This window comes from Pipistrellus kuhlii, unplaced genomic scaffold (genome assembly GCF_014108245.1).
Source record: "Pipistrellus kuhlii isolate mPipKuh1 unplaced genomic scaffold, mPipKuh1.p scaffold_m20_p_14, whole genome shotgun sequence".
In the NCBI taxonomy this organism is placed as follows: domain Eukaryota; kingdom Metazoa; phylum Chordata; class Mammalia; order Chiroptera; family Vespertilionidae; genus Pipistrellus; species Pipistrellus kuhlii.
In genome coordinates, this window is record NW_023425449.1 from 47,140,292 (window position 1) to 47,147,562 (window position 7,271).

Below are 7,271 nucleotides of genomic sequence, written 5' to 3' on the forward strand. Positions count from 1 at the left end.
TACCATATGATCCAGCAATCACTCTCCTTAGTGTTTATTCAAAGGAGCTGAGCTGAAAATGTATGTCCAACAAAACCCTGGACATGATGTTTACAGCAGCTTCTTCATACTCGCAAAAGCACCCACACTCTCTCCAAGGGCTGAATGGATAAATAACCATGGTACACCCAGACAATGGCATGTAATTCAGCAGGAAAGAAATATTAGCTATCAAACCGTGAAAATACATGGAGTAAACTTAAAAGAAAAAAAAAAACAATCAGAAAAGACTGTATACTATATTATTTCAATTATATGACATTCTGTAAAAGTAAAACTGTGGTGACAGTAAACAGATCAGGGGTTGTCAGGGGCTGAGGGTGCGTGAATAGGCAGAGCACAGGGGATTTTTAGGACAGTGAAACAATAGTGGCAGACACATGTCATTATACAGCTGTTCATAGTCAGAATTTACAACACTGAGAGTGAGTCTCAATGTCACCTGTGGCTTCGGGTGGTAATGGGTCCATGTAACAGGTGCTCCACTGTGGCAGGGGATGCTGATGATGGGGGGGTGGAGGGGGCCTGCATGTGTAGGGCAAGGGACATGGAAAACTCTGTACCTTCACCTCAATTTTACTGTGACCCGAAAACTGCTGGTAAAAAACAGTTTTAAAAAATTATGTCATGCCCAGAAGCAAGGACCATGATAAATATGCATAGCACTGTAATGTTTATAAGAAGAGAAACAGATCACACCCCAATCTATTATTTTACACTTAGTTATTAGTAACCGTCACCAACCTATTTCTTATAAATGTATATGGAATATTCCCTATATATTCTCTCGTGGGCCTAATTAGTCTTTGATTCATTTTTTTAAGATTATTTTTTTTTATTTTTCATTTACAGTTGACATGGAATATTATATTCATTTCAAGTGCGTCTGTTAAGTGAATTGTGTGCACCCTCTTGTAGTTGATCCTAGATTGCTGTTTGGAGAGATTAACACTCTTCCTGATTGGTTGTGAGGATTGGCCATGATTACAGTAGAGAAGCTGTTGTGCAGGGCCTGACCCTAAGGAGCAGAATTTGTCTTAACAGGGCTCTGGCACTTGCTGAGTCTGAGGCTGAAAGTGTGTTGTTTGTGGAGGTGTTCTGGTGCGGTCTGAAGCTGGCCACCTGGTGTGTTGGTTCTGGGACCCCTTGGGAGACATGGGCCAAGGTCAAGCTGCTATCTGCGCCCTGCTTGGGACTACTTGTATGAGCAACAAAGTGATCTGCTAATGGTTGCCACGTGGCCTAACCTTGGAAGTGGCTGCGAACTGAGGCTGGGTGCCACTAGTGCTGGAGGTGAGGCTGCTTAGTAAGAGGCACAGGGCATGCTGATGCCAGATGCTGCTTTGTTTGGAGTTTGTAAACTGTGGTGAGATTTTAGGAAAGTCTAAAGCATGAGCCAAGAGAGGCCTTTCATATGGAAAAGTCACTGGAAACAGCTTGGGTGGGTCCACAAGTTGGGTGGGGTGGGGCTTCAGGGTATCACCAGGTTTCCCCGGCAATGGAGGAAACCAAGCTTTCCACCTGCCTTTGCTGGCCTAGGCCTCCAATCAAGGCTACAAAGTTTCAATGATAGAAAATACATAAATCCACACAGAAATAGCAGCAGACACAGAGCTGGAAAGAGCAGGAGGCTAGGGTTGCCCCCAGCAATGGAAGAAGCCAAGCTTTCTGCCTGCCCTGGCCTGCCTTGGCCTCTGCTTAAGGCTACAAAGTTTTAATTATAGAATATTCATAAGTCCCAACAGAAATGGCTGCCACCATGGAGTGAGCAGGAGGCTTGACTTCACTCCAGGCTACAAAGTTTAAATAATAGAAGATAAATAACCCCCAGATACCAGGGCCTCTGCTTGGGGCATGGCCAGCCTGCAAACCACCACAGGCCCCTTGCCCAGGCCACCCCTTGCCCCAAGGGAACTCCCACCCTGATCTGGGACATCTTTCAGGGCAAACCAGCCGGCCCCCACCCATGCACCAGGTCTCTATCCTACCTAATAAAAGAGTAATATGCAGATTGACCATGACTCTAACACACAAGATGGCTTCCCCATGTGGTCAAAGATCCTGCCCCTATGTGGACACAAGATGGCCACCATAAGATGGCCAGCAGGGGAGGGCAGTTAGGAGTGACCAAGCCGGCAGAGGAGGGAAGTTAGGGGGGACCAGATCTGCAAGGGAGGGCAGTTAGGGATGACCAAGCTGGCAAGGGAGCAGTTAGGCATCAATCAGGCTGGCAGGCGAGTGGTTAGGGGGTGATCAGGGTGGCAGGCAGAAGCGATTAGGGGCAATCAGGAAGGTAGGCAGGCGAGCAGTTGGGAGCAAGCAGTCCCGGATTGGGATAGGGATGTCCGACTGCCCATTTAGGCCTGATCCCACCGGGCAGTCGGACATCCCTCGAGGGGTCCCAGGTTAAAGAGGGTGCAGGTTGGGCTGACGGACATCCCCTCACCCAGGCAAATATTCCATGCACCAGGCCTCTAGTTATGATTATAAAACTTTTCAGGACTGACTTCCCCCAGTTAGAGGTTGCTGAATGCATTCTGGGCATTCTGCTCTTACAATGTCCCTCTCAGTGTATGGCCACCACCGTGTCTCTTCTCTGTGCAGGGAGATCCCAGAGAGGGACAGGATGCCTTCTCTGAGGGGCATTCCTCCTGCCCATGTGGCATGGCATCCATGACATTGAAAGACTCCAAAAGATGTTTGTCAAATCAATGTGAGTGCTTTTAAGTACAATGAAATGAGTGGACTGAAACATCGCCTTCCACAGAGAAGCCTACTATGAGGAAAGTGGTTCCAGATGCTCTGCTGGGGGGAGACAGTTCCTACTGCATTGATCCATGGCTGTAGAACTCCCAAACTTCCAGAGCCCTCAGTATTGTAGGGCAGGGCCATCAGCAGAGCACAGACCAAGGGAAGGAGGAACCAAGGAGCCTTAGCACTCGAGTCAGAGGGAGGCAATATGGAATTGTTCTCTCAGGGAAATTAATCAGGTAGGCCTGTCTGTCCATGTGACTTATGAGCACAGTGTAACTCCCTATATTAGCCTCACAACTCTTCATCAATTGCTAAATGCCAACAAAGCCTTTCCTTTATCTCTATGCCTAAGTTTATTTAACAATTATTTTAAAGATCAAAATTTTAAAGAAATTAAAATATATTTTTATTTTCAAACTTCTAATAAAAAATTTTAAAGATTATAATATGAAGCCTTGAAAATATGCATCTTAGAAATGTGTTTACTCTCCAGTTGAGGGATATTTTAAAGTCTGTTTTCCCACACATATGCACTATTCTTCAAGAATAAGAGCTAACATGTAACATAAATATAGGAGATTTAAAAGAATATATTTTATTTAAAAAATTATAATCATTACACATCAGCCACTGCCAGCCATCATGAGGACATAGATATGACTTGAGGTTCATTATAAAAGCACAGTTTTATCAGAAAACGTGATAGAGGTTTCTGTGCTGTGAGACTGGTGTGTCCATGAGCTTTGAAAGACACTCTCCGAGGCTCGCTGGTCAGCACGGCAGGTCAGCGCTCGTTCCAGGAAAAAGCTGTCTGTGAACGCTTCCTAACTCCTCCCCTCGAGCTCTGTTGGTGTAGAGTAGCTCTGCCTCTTCATCTTTACCCAGAAAAGCACACTCCAGCTCAGAGCTCCAAACCCACCCAACTTCTATAATAAAGCTCTTCTCATAAAAAGCAAAGGAAACACATTCTGTGATCTCAGAGAAGATATTACTTGCTTTTTCTGATTATTTTGCATTATATATTCTTGTATAAAGTCTTTTCAGAAAAATAAATATTACATTGGGTTATTTAAATATGATATTTAGAACTTTTTAAAACTACATAGCAGGGTATTTGCTTAAACTTGAATGCAAACTAAAGTTTAAAACCTCATTGATGAAAAGCTCAGGAAAAATTCAAAGTCAAAATAAATAATAAAATCTGAATCCCAAATAAATAGCAGGATTTTAATCAACCATGAGTAAATGTCAAAGTGGAAAAGAAAAATAATAATTTTTATCCAGAAGTTCATGAAGGGGTATTTTTTTGAGGGGGTGGGGGAAGGACTTAACCAACAGAAGTTTATTTTCTCGCAGCTGTAGAGGCTTCAAGTCAAAAGCAAGGTGTCATCAAGGTTGGTTTCTTTTTCTTTTTTTATTATGTTGTTTTTTTAATTAATCTTTATTGTTCAGATTATTACAGTTGTTCCTCTTTTTCCCCTTATAGCTCCACTCCACCCGGTTCCCACCACCCCATGCCCTTACCTTCCCCCACTGTTCTCGTCCATAAGTGTATGATTCTTATGAAATCTCTTCCTGTACCCCTACAATCCCTTCCCCGGAGAACTGTCAGTCCACTCCCTTTATATGCACCTGATTCTATTATATTCACCAGTTTATTCTGTTCATCAGATTTTTTATTCACTTGATTTTTAGATTCACTTGTTGATAGACATATATTTGTTGTCACTCCAAAAATATGAAGATTGTGTAAAGAGCCTCTGGGACAACTTCAAACGTACCAACATCTGAATTATGGTGGTGATAGAAAAGGAGAGAGAGCAAGATATTGAAAACCTATTTGAAGAAATAGTGACAGAAAACTTCCCCCACCTGATGAAAGAAATAGACTTACAAGTCCAGGAAGCACAGAGAACCGCAAAGAGCTTCACAGACAAGAAAAAGCTAAAGGAATTCATCACCACCAAACCAGGATTATATGAAATGCTGAAGGGTATTCTTTAAAAAGAAGAAGAAGAAGAGGAAAAAGGTAAAGATAAAAATTATGAGGCCAGTCGCTCTGCTCCTTGGCAGAAATTGTTCTTACGGCCCTTTTCCTGAACTTCTAGGACTCGAATTCCTTGCCATGTCCTCTGAAGAAGGGGAGCTCTTCGTTGGAGGGCTCAACTTCAACACCGACGAGCAGGCTCTGGAAGATCATTTCAGCAGCTTCGGGCCCATCTCTGAGGTGGTCATTGTCAAGGACTGGGAGACTCAGCAATCCCGGGGTTTTGGCTTCATTACCTTCACCAACCAGAGCATGCATCAGATGCCATGAGAGCCATGAACGGAGAGTCTCTGGATGGTCACCAGATCTGCGTGGACCATGCTGGCAAGTCGGCCCGGGGCCGAGGCGGTGGCTTTGGAGGGCGTGGCCGCAGCTACTCTAGAGGTGGTGGAGACCAGGGCTATGGGAGTGGCAGATATGACAGTCAGCCTGGAGGCTACGGATATGGAAGATCCAGAGACTATGGTGGCAGCCAGGGTGGCTATGACTGCTATTCAGGAGGAAATTACAGAGACAATTATGACAACTGAGAGGAGGCATGCCACACCTAATGTAGATACACAAACACAAGGAATAAAACTTCTGATCCAGGATCGTCCTTCCAAATGGCTGTATTTATAAAGAGTTTTGGAGCGGCACTGAAACATCTGTTTTAGTATGTCAACTTCTATTTTTGAATTGAGCTCCCAAGGTAGCTTGCTAAAGACCTTTTAGAAAGCTCCATGTGTTTTTATTTTTTTCTCTCCCGTTTAAAGATAAATTCTGGAACATTTATAGTCTGGAATATTTCCTTTTACCCATTTTTTTTGAAAGTTTGGGCTCTCAGGAATGGTCTTGACCAAAAAATGTTTGGCCAGACTGTTTTCCCCCCCACCCAGATATAATGTGCATCTAAGAGACGTTTTTTAAAACTTGTATACAGTGTTTATCATTGTTAAAAAGCAATTTCCAAATATAATTGCAATAAATCAAGGACCTGAAAAAAAAATTATGAGGCTAGAGAAAGTTTGAAGGCTCATCTGACCATGGAAAGCATGTCTTTCAGATTATTAATGTGAAGCTTGACAGTCACTAATTGCCAGGAAATGATCTTCCTATCCTGGAACAAATTGGGAGGAAGAGGAACTGCAGCATACCAAAGCATCAGTGCCTTGAGAGACCACCATCAAAAGTCAAAACACCACCTTAGGGTCAGTGCTGCTTGACCAACAACAACACAAAAGTGCTTTTGAAGTTTATAAAGTTCTATGGATGTAGAGCAGTCAAAACGGGCTTGAGTAAATGGTGGAGTTTGAACTGGGCCTTGAAGAACAGATAAATTCTGAGAAGGTAGAGAGGAAAGGTTAATATACGTGAGGGGATAGCAAGAATACGGTTGTCTCATTATGAATCTGGATTGCATACCATGGAAACTATTTCTAAATAAACATTACAAGTGACTTACAAGTCAGGTTGTACATCCAATGACTTCAAATGATCCTGATGAACTAATTAATGAGTCATAATTGGCTATCTACTAGGCACCGACATCACACAGGTCTCCACTTTTTGCCATGTACTGTGCTCATTACCCAGGACATCACTGTGAGAAAAAATAACCGTGTGTCCACCCTTGGCATAATGAAGGCAACAATCTTTATTCAGAAACCCACAGATGCATATGAGACAGAAAAATTACCAGCCTGTAGCACCACTTGTGAACAGAACAGACAGCATGTTAATTTAATGTGAGTAACCCAAAGCTCCTGTCCACCACCCAGCACAGCAAGGTCTCCTGTGGCAGTTTTCTGAAAAGTGGTTGTACTTAATGTGACAGAGGAAGAAGACAATGATTCCAGGGGTTTAAGTAATAGAGACACCGATTTTAGTCCAGTGGCTTTCTGTTACAATTACAAATGCCACAAACTTAGACTGGCCTTTGCTTCAGATAGGAATTTACTCAAAGAATAAATTACTGCAGGCCCGGGAGATTATAAGGCAGTTCCTGCACCGAATTTTCTCCAACTTGAAGGTTCAGTCATACCACGCTCTTCTTATACACCTGAACGAATAAGCATTGATGATCCTGTACAAAGAGGTGTGCCATCAAGACATTTCAACAAGTTGCCGAAACCGGTTTGGCTCAGTGGTAGAGAGTCGGTCTGTGGACTGAAAGGTCCCAGGTTCGATTCTGGTCAAGGGCATGTACGTTGGTTGCGGGCACATCCCCAGTGGGGGAAAGGGGGGGAGTGCAGGAGGAGCCGGTTCAGTGTTTCTCTCTCATCGACGTTTCTGGCTCTCTATCTCTCTCCCTTCCTCTCTGTAAAAAATCAATAAAATATATTTTTTTAAAAAGACATTTCAACAAGTAAATAATATGACTTCTGCTCTAAAATGATTGGATGTTCATCTATCATTGGTCTTTGGATGGATTGTATTATTTCTAAAGTCT

At 43.1% G+C, this 7,271-nt stretch overlaps 1 pseudogene; it reads left to right on the plus strand.

The window, feature by feature from the left end:
• The first annotated feature begins 443 nt into the window (after window positions 1–443).
• Window positions 444–5,751, plus strand: LOC118718491 (annotated as a pseudogene).
• Window positions 5,752–7,271: the final 1,520 nt, after the last annotated feature.